The 16472-nt window shown below is 47.0% G+C and overlaps 1 pseudogene; it reads right to left on the reverse strand.

Annotated features, from left to right (window-relative positions):
• Positions 1-1327: 1327 nt before the first annotated feature.
• Positions 1328-7994, reverse strand: LOC123396879 (annotated as a pseudogene).
• Between the last annotated feature and the right edge of the window lie 8478 nt (positions 7995-16472).

Consider the following 16472-nt stretch of genomic DNA (forward strand, 5'->3'; position numbering starts at 1 on the left):
TCACTGTCGGGCGCCACATCTGCACGAATTTTTTTCAAATGTGATTCAGCTTGTGAAATACTTTCATTCTTGAATCAAATTTATCAATCCCCCCTTCTCCGCAAAACGTAGAAAAATGCCTAGGATTGTCTGATACCCCTTTGTAAGAAGGGTATGATGACGACATATATTATACAATATGAAATGAATACACATACAATGGCATGTAACGTACTTTCTTCGTTTCTAAATATAAGTCTTTCTAGAGGTTTTACTAATGGACTATATACGGATGTATATAGACATACTTGAAAGTATAGATTTACTCATTTTGCTTCGTATGTAGACAACTAATAAAATATCTTAAAATACTTATATTTAAGTACGGAGGGAGTATAATACAAATTAAGTATACGTTTCCTCTTCTATGTTCTATCAAGTGGTACCAAGCCCACCCCGAAAAGTAAAAACAAGAGACTGATTGGTGTAGGGGGAAAACAGCAAAGTCAAGCCACGCCACGCCGCGCAGACGAGGCCTCCCCAATCCAATCTAGCAGCAGCAGGCTGGCGGATTTGATGGGATAGCTCGACGTATGCGTACAGCGCCATCCAGCGGGACCAGATCAACTGGGGCGCTGCGTTCTCGTTCTAGATAAGCTCGGCCGGGTCCGAACCAACGAATCATTGCCAGTAGGTAGCGGCGTTTCCCCGGACGAAATCATCGTCTGATTCAAAAGCCAAAGCCCTCTCGTGTCATCGGGGTAAAGAAAAATCTGCACGAAAGGCAGCGGAGAATTTGACCGCGTGGTAAAAAAGTTAAAGGGCATCCTCCGACGCCGTGGGCTGAGCGGAGGCTCGGTGTCGGGGCGGGTAGAAGACCAGTGACCACGCGGTCAAGGGCCGATGCTCACGGGGATTTTGATCTGATTCGGCACCGCACTTTTGAACGGTCGAACGTGGTAACGTGGGAGACATTCTCAGTGCCGGTCTGAAAAATGCTCCGGGGTTCTGGTCTCACCGTGATGTGATCGTTTATTTCCCGCGAGCAGCACCGGCCCGTGGTAGGAAGACATGAGTGAATTGACAGATAATTGCACCTTTAGTCCTGGTATTCGCTGGTCCAATTCAGTCTTTGTACTTACGAAGTGCTTCAATACGGATCCGGTACACGAAAATACGTCGTCAATACAGTCCCTAAGGTTGAAACCTCAGTCCCGTCAATACACGACCCGCACGTACCGCGTACTTCCCCCTTATTCCACGTCATCCTGGCCCCGCGCGTCAGAGGAGACCCACCCGTCAGCTAGAGTGGTTGTTTTTTTCCATTCGCCTCCCTGTCTCTGCTGTCTCAGTCCTCTCCGACCTCAAGCTCGAGCTGGCCGACCTCGAGCTGCTGCGGTGGGTACCCGTAACCGTGAGTCTGTTGCTGCTGTTGGCCGACCTCGAGCTGCTGCTGCGGTGGGTACCCGTAACCGTGAGTCCATTGCTGCTGCTCGCTGTGTCGTGGTAACGATTCCGACAATAGAAAGAGGGTAGGATAACGGAGCATGATCTATCAAGATGCACATGGGTGACACGGTGGTTTTAGCGAGTTCAGGCCTCTCACAGTGGAGATAACAACCCTACGTCTCGTGCTCCGGAGAGGCTTTGTTTTATCTGTCATGGACATGAGTTACATGGTATAGAGAGAGCCAGAGCTCCAGGGAAGGAATGAGCCCGCATGGGGAGAAGAAGCTGGTCCCCTTGGCTATGTGGTGGGGTGGCTTATATAGAGTGCGTCACCCCCTCACCTCCTATGTTACAAGATGGAGCATTAGTGCCATGATGACAACCCACTATGAAACCTCCACTATAAGTATGATGCTTCGACTACCCTGTTGGTCTTCGCATATCCGAGTGAGACATATGGCCGAGTGGTTTACCGTCGTCCGAGTGGATAGTGTGTACTTGTCCGAGTGGATCCATACCGAGTGGATTAGATGTTGTCGCGATCCAGCCAGAATTTCCCTTGTGGTCCTAATAATGAGGTGCCCTTGGGTAGGACATATAGGTCAGGCCTATGACCCTACCCTAGGGTTGTATCCCCGTCAGGCTGACCTCGAGCTGCTGGTGCGGTGGGTACCCGTAGCCGTACTGCGGGGGCGGGGCGCCCTAGGGAGCGGCGGTGCTTGGCCCGGGAGCGGTCGCTGGGTAGGCCGTCACTAGCTCGCCTCCCTTCGATGGCTTTCCTGAGGATGAGGTTGGGTAGCCGGCGGGTGCGGAGTAGGCGGTGGATGGCTCGCCAGTCTTCCCCGTGGGTGGGTAGCCGGCGGGCGCGGGGTAGGCGGTGGATGGCTCGCCGGTCTTCCCTGCGGGTGGGTAGCCGGAGGGAGGTGGGTAGGCACCGGCGGCTGACCCGTCGGACTTGGCCGACTGTGGGTACGCGGATTGCGGCGGGTATGCCACTAGTAGAAAAAGGGCCTTTTGTCCCGGTTCGTAAGGGCCTTCTGTCCCGGTTTCGGAACCGGGACTAAAAGGTCGTTACTAATGCCCTTGGCCTGTAGTCCCGGTTCTTACACGAACCGAGACAGATGGGCCTCCACGTGGCCGGTGCGGCGAGCCCGGGCAGGGGGGCCTTTAGTCCCGGTTGGTGACACCAACCGGGACCAAAAGGCATCCACACGTCAGCATTTCAGGTGATGGTTTTTTTAAAGGGGGGGTAGGGGGTTTTGGGGGTCAATTTAGGCGTTTCATATACTGTATTAGCTAGCTAATGAATAGAGAGAAGTGTCCTCTCTTATCTTCGTGCCTGGTCGACGTTGCATACTATACGTATAGAGAGGACTAGACACGCTAGCTAGTAAGCAAATGAAGGAAACAGAAGATCGTCATGAACATATGCATACGAAGAGAAGTGATATCGACCACCTCTCCTTCTCTGAGAGATTGGTCGAACAACAAGTTCTCGTATATCTATCCGACGCTACTCGCTACATATATACAATATAATTATCTCTTACAATATAATCTCCTATTTAAAATTCAACTCGTTAGGGTTCACATGGTATTATCCGTCTTTAGCGATCACGTGGTCAAGAAAGAATGCCGCCAATTCCTCTTGAATTCCTCGCATACGATCTGCTGGTAGGAGTTCATTCCGCATCCGATATATCTAATTTGAAGAAGGGGGTCAATACATATATATGAATAAATGAAACTGAACACAAATGATGATAATAAAATAAAATTGTGAATATTAGTATTTACGCACGTCATATTGTTTGTCAGAGTAGCCCCGCTCACAGGTCACGTGGCGGATGGACTCACAAATGTAGTATCCACAGTAATCATTCCCTGGTTCCTGCCACAACCACTTTATAAGAAATAGAGGTCAATCAAACTGATAGTTAGCAAGCATGCTAAATGGTACTGATGAAACTAACGCTTTAATCACTAGGAGATGCGTGGAACATGCTACTATAGTACTTACTTTCGGGTGTCTAAATTGCAGCTTCTTCGGCAGTCCCGGAGTTTTTGCGGTGAATTTTTGCCAAACCGTGTCACACAAAGAAAACAATTACTTGATATCAGGAAATGAACAAAGTTGCCGATATGGTGCGATAGTGATCGATTTGACTTACTTCTCTAGAATTTCAGTCATGTCCGCATACTCGTTGGGATCTTTTCATCTCGAGTCTAAGACGGTTACTAGTCGTTGCTCAAGCTTAATCTCTAGGAGAATATAGTGGAATCTGCGCACGCATGCATAACTCATCAATTACATTACTATAACCTTGACTAATAAGGAAAACCGAATATGCACAAGACAGTAACACTCACTGGAATTCGTAAGGGAAGAGTATTATAGCTTTGTTTTGATTCAATACAAACGATTGTAGCAGGTTGGCCTCGGTATCTTTGGCCTGAGATTTAATCATAAATGCATCTACGAGATTTGTGTTAATGAACCCAATATCATCGATTTGTCTTTTCTTCAATTCGACGATCTTCAATCTGTAAGGGTATATCGGTACCCCCCCTCGTGTTGAAGTTCGGTCAGGACGGGGTATATCGACAACGACATACCCGATAAAAAATAAGAAGACAAAAGAAGAAATAAAAAGAGAAGAAGAAGAAAGGAATAGAAGAGAAGAAATCGAAGAAAAAAAAGAAGAAAAAAAAGGAGAAGAAGAAAGGAATAGAGGAGAAAGAAGAAAAAAAATATTTCTATGTTTTTTCTTCTTTCTCCTCTATTCCTTTCTTCTTCTCCTCTTCTTTTTCTTCTTTTTTCCTCTTCTTATTTATTTCTCATCTTCTTCCTCTCCTCTTCTTCTCCTTTCTCCCTCTTGTTATTTTCCTTTTTCTCCTCTCATTCTTTTTCTTCTTCTTCGTTATCTTCCTAGCTATATATTATACTTTTCTAAAAATGTAACTTTTGCATATATAAAACTTTTTCTTCTTCTTCCTTCTTCCTTCTTTCTTCTCTTCCTTCTTTTCCTAAATATATAAAACTTTTTTAAAAATGAAACTAACCTAAAATGTACTAAATCAGAGAATATATATAGATAAAACTAACCTAAAATGTACCCAAATATACTAAAAATCTAACTTTTATATGCACAGAGAACATACATGCATATATACATTTTTATAAAAATGCAAAAAAAATCATTTATATGAACAAAGGAGAGGACACGGTGGGCGGGCCGGCCTGACCAAGGAGAGGCACGGCGCCGGCGTCGGTGTAGAGGGCGGCGACGGCGGCGTGGTCGGGGCAGGGGCAACGGCGGCGTGGTCGGGGCAGGGGCGATGGTGATCGACGGGGCAAAGGGCGGCGACGGCGTCGACGTGGCGGGTAGGGGCGCGGTAGAGGCACGGCGAGGGCGCGTGGCGTGGTCGGGGGGCAGGGGCGACGACGGCGTGGTTGGGCCGGGCAACGGCGGCATGGTCGGGGGCAGGGGCGACGACGGTGAGCTCGGGCAGCCTAGCGTCGTCGTCGGAGGAATCGAAGAAACTAACGAAATTTTCACAACTGCTGGCTTATATAGCAAAGCCATTGGTACCGGTTAGTGGCACCAACCGGTACCAATGCCCCCTTTAGTCCCGGTTGGTGCCACCAACCGGGACCAAACCTCGCTAGTTGAGAGGGGCGCGCACTGGTTTATAAGCCCCACTACCGCACCCCTCTCGAGCTCCTCTCCACTGCACGCTTACGGGCCTACTTGCTACTGCTTTGCCTGATTGGCCTTCTCGGCATACTGCGGAACTGAATCCTGGCCCATGGATGGGTTTCTAGTCGTATTCACGCTCTAGTGGCCCAATTGGTGGCAATTTTTTTTATTTTTTCCCAGTTTTTTGTTTTCTTTTTTGCTTTATTTATTTTGTTTTGTTTCTACTTCCAACGAAATATTTATTTATTTTATTTTTTATTTTTAATAATTACTTATTAATTTTATTTTATGATAATTCTTTTTGCTATTGAAGTTTCTAACAAAAAAAGTTCTTTATGAAAATTCTTTTTGCGTTTAATGATTTTGAACAGAAAATACTTTGATAATTTTAGTTGCATGAATTTTATATAATTTTAGTTTCAATAATACTAGAAGTTGCTTATAATGTTTTGAACACAAAATACTTTGATAATTTTAGTTTCACAAATTTTATTTATGTTATTAAAGTTTTTTTTCTACTTATCAATTTTATTAAAGTTTATATTATTTTGTTTCAAAATACTTATTTATGTTATTTTATTTTGTTTCTGACTTCATTTGTTATTTTTAATGCATTTACTGATTATTTTCAGCTATAAGACCATGAAATTGTAAAGCATTTGAAATGAACTCTCAAAAGGTTCCAAGTTGGCATGATATCATCATTTCACCCACATAGCATGTGCAAGAAAGTAGAGAGGCTGACGGCAAAAACTGGATGCACTTCGTGTACAAAACGGACAATCTCCTTCGAAGTATGAGGGTTTAATAAGTAAGCTCGTGTGTTACAAAGGGATTTAAATTTTTTTAAAGTTATTTGAACCCCCTTGTTTTTCTGTGTTCAAAATGCACCATTCAAAGCCACATCATCAATTTACAACCCTTTCTCACTTCATTTGTTATTTTTAATGCATTTATTGATTATTTTCAGCTAGAAGACCATGAAATTGAAAAGCATTTGAAATGAACTGTGAAAAGGTTCCAAGTTGGCATGGTATCATCATTTCACCCACATAGTACGTGCAAGAAAGTAGAGAGGCTTACGGCAAAAACTGGATGCACTTCGTGTACAAAACGGACAATCTCCTTCGAAGTATGAGGGTTTCATACGGAAACTCGTCTGTTACAAAGGGATTTCAAATTTTTTTTAACTTATTTGAACCCCCTTGTTTTTCTGTGTTAAAAATGCACCATTCAAAGCTGTAAGACCATGAAGTTAAAAAGCATTTGAAATGAACTCTGAAACGAAAGTACAGACATAGTTTTCGAGAGCATTAAAACCAAAGTACATACATAGTTCTCATTGAACAACATATAGCTCTCCAGAGCATCTAATTAAATCATACATTGAAACTATGTAAAACATTTCAATGTAAAAATAGATGCAATCATAACCGCAACCAAGGTAACAACTGATCCAACTGCATAATGATACCAAGCCTCGGTATGAATGGCATATTTTCTAATCTTTTTAATCTTCAACCGCATTGCATCCATCTTGATCTTGTGATCATCGACGACATCCGCAGCATGCAACTCCAATATCATCTTCTCCTCCTCAATTTTTCTTATTTTTTCCTTCAAGTAATTGTTTTCTTCTTCAACTAAATTTAACCTCTCGACAATAGGGTCGGTAGGAATTTCTGGTTCAACAACCTCCTAGATAAATAAAATCTATGTCACATTGGTCGGCATAATTGTCATAAACAATAAATGAACCAAATAATTATGAAAAGATAATATATACCACATCTGAATCACAGACAGGACGAGGGCCGACGGGGGCGGATACCAAAACCATCGCACTATATAATAACAAGGAATAATAAAAGTAAGAAAATTAGACAAGTATCTATCTGAAGTCAGATTTTTTTTTCTTTCAGAAAGAAGATAAGAACAAGAGGCTCACCACGGTGGTGCCGGCGACGATATCGGCGCGGGCGATCGACGGCGGTGAAGACGGGGCGGGGATGGGGCGTGACGGACCGCTAAATCTAGACAAATCTCGTTGAAAATGGAGCTCGGAGGTCGAGTTTCGAGAGGAGAAAGCTTAACTAGTGTGGCTCGGGCATTTCATCGAACACCTCATGTGCATAGGAGGTGAACTAGAGCACCCAAATGCCCTCCCCTCGCCGGCTTGACAAAAACAGAACACCGTGGAGTGCTCTGCCGCGGCGGTGGGTATATGTAGGCAAGTTATTTGTCCCGGTTCAAGCCACGAACCGGGACCAATGGTTGTGGGCCAGCAGCGAGGACCATTGGTCCCGGTTCGTGGCTCGAACCGGGACAAATGGTTACACACGAACCGGGACCAATGCCCACGAGGCCCCGTCCGGCCCCCTCGGCTCACGAACCGGGTCTAATACCCCCCATTGGTCCCGGTTCTTCAAACCGGGACCAATGCCCACGAGGCCCCGGCCGGCCCCCTGGGCTCACGAACCGGGTCTAATACCCCCCATTGGTCCCGGTTGTTGAAGAACCGGGACTAATGGGCTGGCCAGGGCCGAAACGATAGCCCTGTTTTCTACTAGTGTGCATTACCTGCTGGTAGGCGACGAACTTGACCGGCACGGCGCCATCGGGAGCGCCGGAGAGCAGCTCGGAGAGCGGGATGTGGACCTCGCCGACGTCGCGGTTGTCGAGGGCGCGCTCGGCGCGGAGCAGCACGTGGAAGGAGCCCGCGGCGTTGGCCGGCACGTTGAACCTGACCGTGGCGTTCCAGGTCGGGTTGCGGCCGCCGGAGCGGTCGGTGGCGACGCGCTGGCGGGAGCGCGGGTCGCCCGAGAATGAGACGACCGCGTACAACTCGCTGGACGTATCAACCATCTCCTAGACATCACGCGCTGCCATTTTCCTTGACGTTGTGTACTATCGATCTCCACGACTTTGTATCCCGACGATCACCTTGGTGTCTCGTGCTGTCGATCTCCTCGGCATTGCGTGCTACCCGTTACCCGACACCACACGCGAGGGCGAGCACCCACGGGGGGCTGCGCTGTCGCGCACAGGCGTGCACAAGCACCTGCGGCGAACTGCGCTGGGACACGGAAGCATCCGCGGCACGAGGGTGAGCTGGACCGGCACGTGCAGACATGGACGAGCGCCGATGAAGAGCTGCAGTGACAAGTGACAACGAGGACTTGCAGCGGCGCACAACCATGGGCGAACACCGGCGACGACTTGCGGTTTATCTGACAGACGTGGGTAAGCTAGCAGGCATCAGTGAGGTATGACGGCAAGCAAGCCCGGCGACGGGGGGCGAATGCAAAAAACAGCCACTCTAGGTGACGGGTGGGTCCCCTCTGACGCGCGGGGCCAGGATGACGTGGAATACGGGGGAAGTACGCGGTACGTGCGGGTCGTGTATTGCCGGGACTGAAGTTTCATCCTGAGGGACGGTATTGACGATGTATTTTCGTATACCGGAACCGTATTAAAGCACTTTGCAACTACAGGAACTGAATTGGACAGCACGAGCGACTACGAGAACTAAGAGGGTGTTTGGATCACTAGAGACTAGAGACTAGAGACTAGTAGTAGTCACCTTTAGTTAGTAAACCTCCAAACACCCCTGACTAATGGGTGACTAAAACTAGTTTAGTCCCTAGTCACCCCACCCCCAACTAAAAGTGACTAAAGTCTCTTCTCCAATTAATTGGCGGGTCCATCCTGTTGCAGGCTCATCCTCCCATGCTGGCACGCCAATGGAAGGCAGAGAAATGAGAATAATTTAATACAAAGACATTTAATGCTGACTAATAGTAGTCACCTTCCAAACAGGGCCTGACTAAAAACTTCTAGTCTGACTACTACTAGTTACATGACTAGAGAGTATCCAAACACCCTCTAAAGGTGCAATTATCTCGTGAATTGACAAGGCGGTGGGCAGGGCTCGTGCGATCCCCTCATCACGCCTGCCTGCGCTGCGCTTTCCAGATCACCTTCACTCCCTCTCATGGACACGGGCATGATCCCGGATCTGTTGGTTGGTTCTGTAGTAGTAGTAGTACTGCCTTGCACGCACCCAGGCCCAGATCACCTCCACAGCGCCACTGTGCAACGCAACTTTGCTGGACTGTCAGTGCAAAAGTCGGGGAATCACTTGTCACCTGCGTTTGTCCCGCGAGCGCACGAGAGAACGAGAATCGCCAAGTGACGGTGGATGCATCCACCAGCTGTTGCTGTTCCGTTCTCCTTTTTCACTTCGGCCATCTTTTCCCGTGGTACTATACCTGCTGCGTGCCGAGATAGAAGCCGTGTCTGGATACAAGAATATCACTATATCAGAGCATGTCCAACACAGCCGTTAAATTAGCCGCGCCCTCAAAAAGATCGGTAATATAGCGTCCACGGATGAATGTAGCACTACAGCTGCCGCGTAAAAACGCCACATGCGGTAAAAAATAGTGCGTTGAAAAAAGCATCATCATCAATGATTTATTTAAAGCGTCCGCTCTAGCGTGTTGGACAAACGAATCTCGCACGTGAAACACGAACCGTCATTGAACTGCTCCAGCTATGCCCGCCTTCACACCATCCCGTGCCTCCGTCAACGGAATTTCTACAATGGACGACCATGCCAACATCCTTGCAACCCCTCCGTATGCTCGCGATCAATCTGCTTTCGCCGCCTCCACCGCTGCAAACCCTTACGCGAGGATGACCTCCAGCTTCGCCGTTGGCGGAGCACCGGCTCCAAGCAACGGTCTCGCGCACGGCCTTTTCATGGCGCACCGGACGAACACGTAGGGTGGCTTCGCGCCACCTCCTGGCGCGCAGTCACGGAGCTCCGTCTCCAAACGACCGACGGCGGCGGCAACGACGGTGCCATCGGCGGCGAGCCAAAAGAAGAAGAAAATGGCGGCGAGAAAGAAACCACAGCGCCTCCGTCCCCGCCACCGCCGGAAGCCGGAAGCGCCCGAGGACTCGCAATTTGGGCGCCGACGGCCGAACGCGCAAGTGGTGTTCGATGAAATGCCCGCAGGTAAGATATTTTTTTTTTATTATTATTATTGCTAGAAATGTGTGCATATGAATAGCTTGATTTATTTTTCTTTACCATACCTTGTAATTTCAATGATGACGCATATTTGTCAACTATGGATGTTGGCTCCAACAATTCTTGTTGGTCTCAAACCAATGAAGTGCATCAAGATGATCGTGAATATGAAGTGGATGAGGAGGGTGAGAGTATGATTGATGCACCGAGAGGAAGGACATGCAACTACACCGTGGACTAAGACATCTTGCTATGCAAAGACATGGTTGAATGTGTTTGTGGATGCCACAATTGCGAGTGACCAAACTAGAAATACATATTGATTTAGAATGAAGGAGTATTTTGATGCAAAAGACAAGAGTGAAATTGAGCGCCGATAGATCTCTTCGTTCCTGGTGGTCGACTATCAAGAGAGATTGACAAAGATGGTCCGCGGCAATGACGTCGGTTGACAAGATAAACCCAAGTGACACTGATGGTAGAGATAGGTTAGCGTCATTTCTTTATGTTCCATGTTCATGCTTCATCCTTTTGTGTTTCAAGTGATAACTTGTTCTTTTGTGTTGTAGCACAATATTGCACAAAGCTTGCTTTAAGGAGAATAAAAGAAGAACAGAAAATGCAAGGGTAAAAGAGGTAGATAATTTGTGTTTCCCCATTGGTATGAAGTATTGAAGGATGAGGAGAAATGGAAAAACGTGATGATGATGAGGAGGAGGAGACCAAGAAAGGCAATGTTGATGCGATGGTCTTAGATGATGATGAGGAGGAGGCATCAAGTGATGACACCAAGAGAAGTCCTACACCAAACTCGGTTGCCTGCTTCAAACTAAAAAGATCAAATGGAAAAGCGAAAGAAAAGAAGAAGAAGAAGAAGGACAGAGGTGATGACATAAATAATGCTATGGAGGCTAGAAGCAAATGAGGAGAGGAAGGTGGTAAGGAGCCAAGAGTCGGTGGCCGATGAGAGGAGGTTGGCAGTCGAGGAGAGGAGGGCGGCGACCGAGGAGTGGATGGTGACCTTAAAGAAGAAGAAATTGATCATGGAGGAGCAAGCTAGATTGTTCGAATATGAGAAACGCCTATTCTTCATGGACACATCTAACTTCGATGATAGGCAAAAGGAGTACATCAACCTTTGTCGTGATCAACTCTTGGTCCCAAAAAAATGATGGGCATGGGATGCATGGAAGCTATCATGGGAGGCTTCAGAGGCATGGGAGCTACCATGTGAGGCTTCGGAGGCATGGGAGATATCATGGGAGGCTTGGGAGCTATCATGGGAGACATGAGAGCTATCATGGGCGGCATGAAAGGCATGAGAGGCATGGGAGCACCTACGGAAAGCATGGGTGGCTTGAGAGTTACCATGGGATACATGAGTTTTGGGTCTCTCAAAAGGCATGGGATCAGCTCACATGATGCCTCACATGCCTATGGAGATAGTGCGAACAAAGTCCAAGATTCCAATGACATTGAGGTGCTTGAAGATGATGAAGAGGAGAAAAAAAGGAGGAGGACGGGAAGAAATAAGAGGAGGACGAAGAGAAGCAAGAAGATGAAGCATGATTCTTGATTTTTCATTCATTTGTGTGAACTTATTTATCATGAACTTGCTTGTGGTTAGATGATTTTAAACCATGCCATGAATTTGAACTGTGCTATGTTGCTCAACTCATGATTTTGCAAACTTATATGTGTTGTTTCAATTGTCAGAAATTGATATGTGTTGTTTCATATCTATGAAGCTACGGCTGGGCGGGCGCATTGTATTTGACCGCGTGTGCTAAAGCGCTACATCGGAGCGCTAAGTTTTACAGCGTCTGGAAAATGTAGCACAGGTTCGCACATGCTAGAATGCTATTTCGGCATTGAAAAAAAATTAGTGTGTTGCGCCACCGCACGTTTGTCGAAGATTCTCTTAGGGCATATCCTACGGTAACATGCAAATTTTCTCTTATATCCGTCATGGATAGGAGACCAGACTGCATAGACGTATGCGGGAGAACAACATTCAAATGCTAGCCGCAAATATTTTGATAACAACTCGAATCAACCGAACAAAATTCGTGCAAGCACGACCGAATTTCATGCAAACATGTGTGGAGTTCATACAAATACGACAAATTTCGTTACATTTTGAACATTTAGAAAGAAAGACCCGCTCCTAAACATATCCTACGACGGAAGTGACCGGCCCGTGTCGCCCCACATCCATCGCCTCCACGAGCACCGGTGATAAGACTGATGAAGAGAAGGTGCGGTTTCCCGCCAGGAAGAGTAGAACACGGGAGACAGACAGACCCACATGAGACACCAGGCTTTGTCGCTTCCCGTTGCTTACTCATCTTTGTGTTGGGGAACGTCGCATGGGAAACAAAAATTTTCCTACGCGCACGAAGACCTATCATGGTGATGTCCATCTACGAGAGGGGATGAGTGATCTACATACCCTTGTAGATCGTACAACAGAAGCGTTAGAGAACGCGGTTGATGTAGTGGAACGTCCTCACGTCCCTCGATCCGCCCCGCGAACAATCCCGCGATCAGTCCCACGATCTAGTACCGAACGGACGACACCTCCGCGTTCAGCACACGTACAGCTCGACGATGATCTCGGCCTTCTTGATCCAGCAAGAGAGATGGAGAGGTAGAAGAGTTCTCCGGCAGCGTGACGGCGCTCCGGAGGTTGGTGATGACCTTGTCTCAGCAGGGCTCCGCCCGAGCTCCGCAGAAACGCGATCTAGAGGAAAAACCGTGGAGGTATGTGGCCGGGCTGCCGTGGAAAAGTCGTCTCAAATCAGCCCTAAAACCTCCGTATATATAGGTGGGAGGGAGGGGACCTTGCCTTGGGGCTCAAGGAGCCCCAAGGGGGTCGGCCGAGCCAAGGGGGGAAGACCCCCCCCAAACCGAGTTGGACTTGGTTTGGAGGGAGGGAGTCCTTCCCTTCCTTCCCACCTCCTTTTTTTTTCTTTTCTCTTGATTTTCTCTTCTTGGCGCATAGGGCCCTTTTGGGTTGTCCCACCAGCCCACTAAGGGATGGTGTGCCACCCTCAAGGCCTATGGGCTTCCCCGGGGTGGGTTGCCCCCCCCCCCCCCCCCCCGGTGAACTCCCGGAACCCATTCGTCATTCCCGGTACATTCCCGGTAACTCCGAAAACCTTCCGGTAATCAAATGAGGTCATCCTATATATCAATCTTCGTTTTCGGACCATTCCGGAAACCCTCGTGACGTCCGTGATCTCATCCGGGACTCCGAACAACATTCGGTAACCAACCATATAACTCTAATACGCATAAAACAACGTCGAACCTTAAGTGTGCAGACCCTGCGGGTTCGAGAACTATGCAGACATGACCCGAGAGACTCCTCGGTCAATATCAAATAGCGGGACCTGGATGCCCATATTGGATCCTACATATTCTACGAAGATCTTATCGTTTGAACCTCAGTGCCAAGGATTCATATAATCCCGTATGTCATTCCCTTTGTCCTTCGGTATGTTACTTGCCCGAGATTTGATCGTCAGTATCCATATACCTATTTCAATCTCGTTTACCGGCAAGTCTCTTTACTCGTTCCGTAATACAAGATCCCGCAACTTACATTAAGTTACATTGCTTGCAAGGCTTGTGTGTGATGTTGCATTACCGAGTGGGCCCCGAGATACCTCTCCGTCACACGGAGTGACAAATCCCAGTCTCGATCCATACTAACTCAACTAACACCTTCGGAGACACCTGTAGAGCATCTTTATAGTCACCCAGTTACGTTGCGACGTTTGATACACACAAAGCATTCCTCCGGTGTCAGTGAGTTATATGATCTCATGGTCATAGGAATAAATACTTGACACGCAGAAAACAGTAGCAACAAAATGACACGATCAACATGCTACGTCTATTAGTTTGGGTCTAGTCCATCACGTGATTCTCCTAATGACATGATCCAGTTATCAAGCAACAACACCTTGTTCATAATCAGAAGACACTGACTATCTTTGATCAACTGGCTAGCCAACTAGAGGCTTGCTAGGGACAGTGTTTTGTCTATGTATCCACACATGTAAATGAGTCTTCATTCAATACAATTATAGCATGGATAATAAACGATTATCTTGATACAAGAATTATAATAATAACTATATTTATTCTTGCCTCTAGGGCATAATTCCAACAGTCTCCCACTTGCACTAGAGTCAATAATCTAGCCCTCACATCATCATGTGAATTACATTGTAATAAATCTAACACCCATACAGTTCTGGTGTTGATCATGCTTTGGCCGTGGAAGAGGTTTAGTCAGCGGGTCTGCTACATTCAGATCCGTGTGCACTTTGCATATATTTACGTCCTGTCCCTCGACGTAGTCGCGGATGAGGTTGAAGCGTCGTTTGATGTGTCTGGTCTTCTTGTGAAACCGTGGTTCCTTTGCTAAGGCAATGGCACCCGTGTTGTCACAGAACAAGGTTATTGGATTCAGTGCGCTTGGCACCACTCCAAGATCCGTCATGAACTGCTTCATCCAGACACCCTCCTTAGCCGCCTCCGAGGCAGCCATGTACTCCGCTTCACATGTAGAATCTGCTACGACGCTTTGCTTGGAACTGCACCAGCTTACCGCACCCCCATTAAGAATAAATACGTATCCGTTTGCGACTTAGAGTCGTCCGGATCTGTGTCAAAGCTTGCATCGACGTAACCTTTTACGGCGAGCTCTTCGTCACCTCCATACACGAGAAACATCTCCTTAGTCCTTTTCAGGTACTTCAGGATATTCTTGACCGCTGTCCAGTGAATCACTCCTGGATTACTCTGGAACCTACCTGCCATACTTATGGCCAGGCTAACATCCGGTCTAGTGCACAGCATCACATACATGATAGAACCTATGGCTGAAGCATAGGGGACGGAGCGCATATGCTCTCTATCTTCATCAGTTGCTGGGCACTGAGTCTTACTCAATCTCGTACCTTGTAAAACTGGCAAGAACCCTTTCTTGGACTGTTCCATTTTGAACCTCTTCAAAACTTTATCAAGGTATGTGCTTTGTGAAAGTCCTATCAGGCGTTTTGATCTATCCCTATAGATCTTAATGCCTAGAATGTAAGCAGCTTCTCCTAGGTCCTTCATAGAGAAACTTTTATTCAAGTAACCTTTTATGCTCTCCAAAAACTCCACGTTGTTTCCAATCAGTAATATGTCATCCACATATAATATTAGAAACGCCACAGAGCTCCCACTCACTTTCTTGTAAATACAAGATTCTCCAACCACTTGTATAAACCCAAATGCTTTGATCACCTCATCAAAACGTTTGTTCCAACTCCGAGATGCTTGCACTAGTCCATAAATGGATCGCTGGAGCTTGCACACCTTGTTAGCATTCTTAGGATCGACAAAACCTTCGGGTTGTATCATATACAACTCTTCCTTAAGGAAACCGTTAAGGAACGCCGTTTTGACATCCATTTGCCAGATTTCATAATCGAAAAATGCAGCTATTGCTAACATGATTCTGACGGACTTAAGCATCGCTACGGGTGAGAATGTCTCATCGTAGTCAACTCCTTGAACTTGTGAAAAACCCTTTGCCACAAGTCGAGCTTTATAAACGGTCACATTACCGTCAGCGTCCGTCTTCCTCTTAAAGATCCATTTGTTCTGAATGGCCTTGCGGCCCTCAGGTAGTACCTCCAAAGTCCATACTTTGTTCTCATACATGGATCCTATCTCGGATTTCATGGCCTCTAGCCATTTGTTGGAATCTGGACCCACCATTGCTTCTTCATAATTTGCAGGCTCATTGTTGTCTAACAACATGATTGATAAGACGGGATTACCGTACCACTCTAGAGCAGTACGTGGTCTCGTCGACCTGCGTGGTTCGACAGAAACTTGAACTGGAGTTTCATGATCTTCATCATTAACTTCCTCCTCAACCGGCGTCGCAATGACAGAGGTTTCCCCTTGCCCTGCGCCACCATCCAGAGGGATGAGAGGTTCGACAACCTCGTCAAGTTCTATCTTCCTCCCACTCAATTCTCTCTCGAGAAACTCCTTCCCGAGAAAAGCTCCGTTTTTAGCAACAAACACTTTGCCCTCGGATTTTAGATAGAAGGTGTACCCAACTGTCTCTTTTGGGTAACCTATGAAGACGCACTTTTCCGCTTTGGGTTCCAGCTTTTCAGGCTGAAGCTTTTTAACATAAGCATCACATCCCCAAACTTTAAGAAACGACAACTTTGGCCTTTTGCCATACCACAGTTCGTATGGTGTCGTCTCAACGGATTTTGATGGTGCCC

Source organism: Hordeum vulgare, chromosome 5H, assembly GCF_904849725.1.
Source record: "Hordeum vulgare subsp. vulgare chromosome 5H, MorexV3_pseudomolecules_assembly, whole genome shotgun sequence".
In the NCBI taxonomy this organism is placed as follows: Eukaryota; Viridiplantae; Streptophyta; class Magnoliopsida; order Poales; family Poaceae; genus Hordeum; species Hordeum vulgare.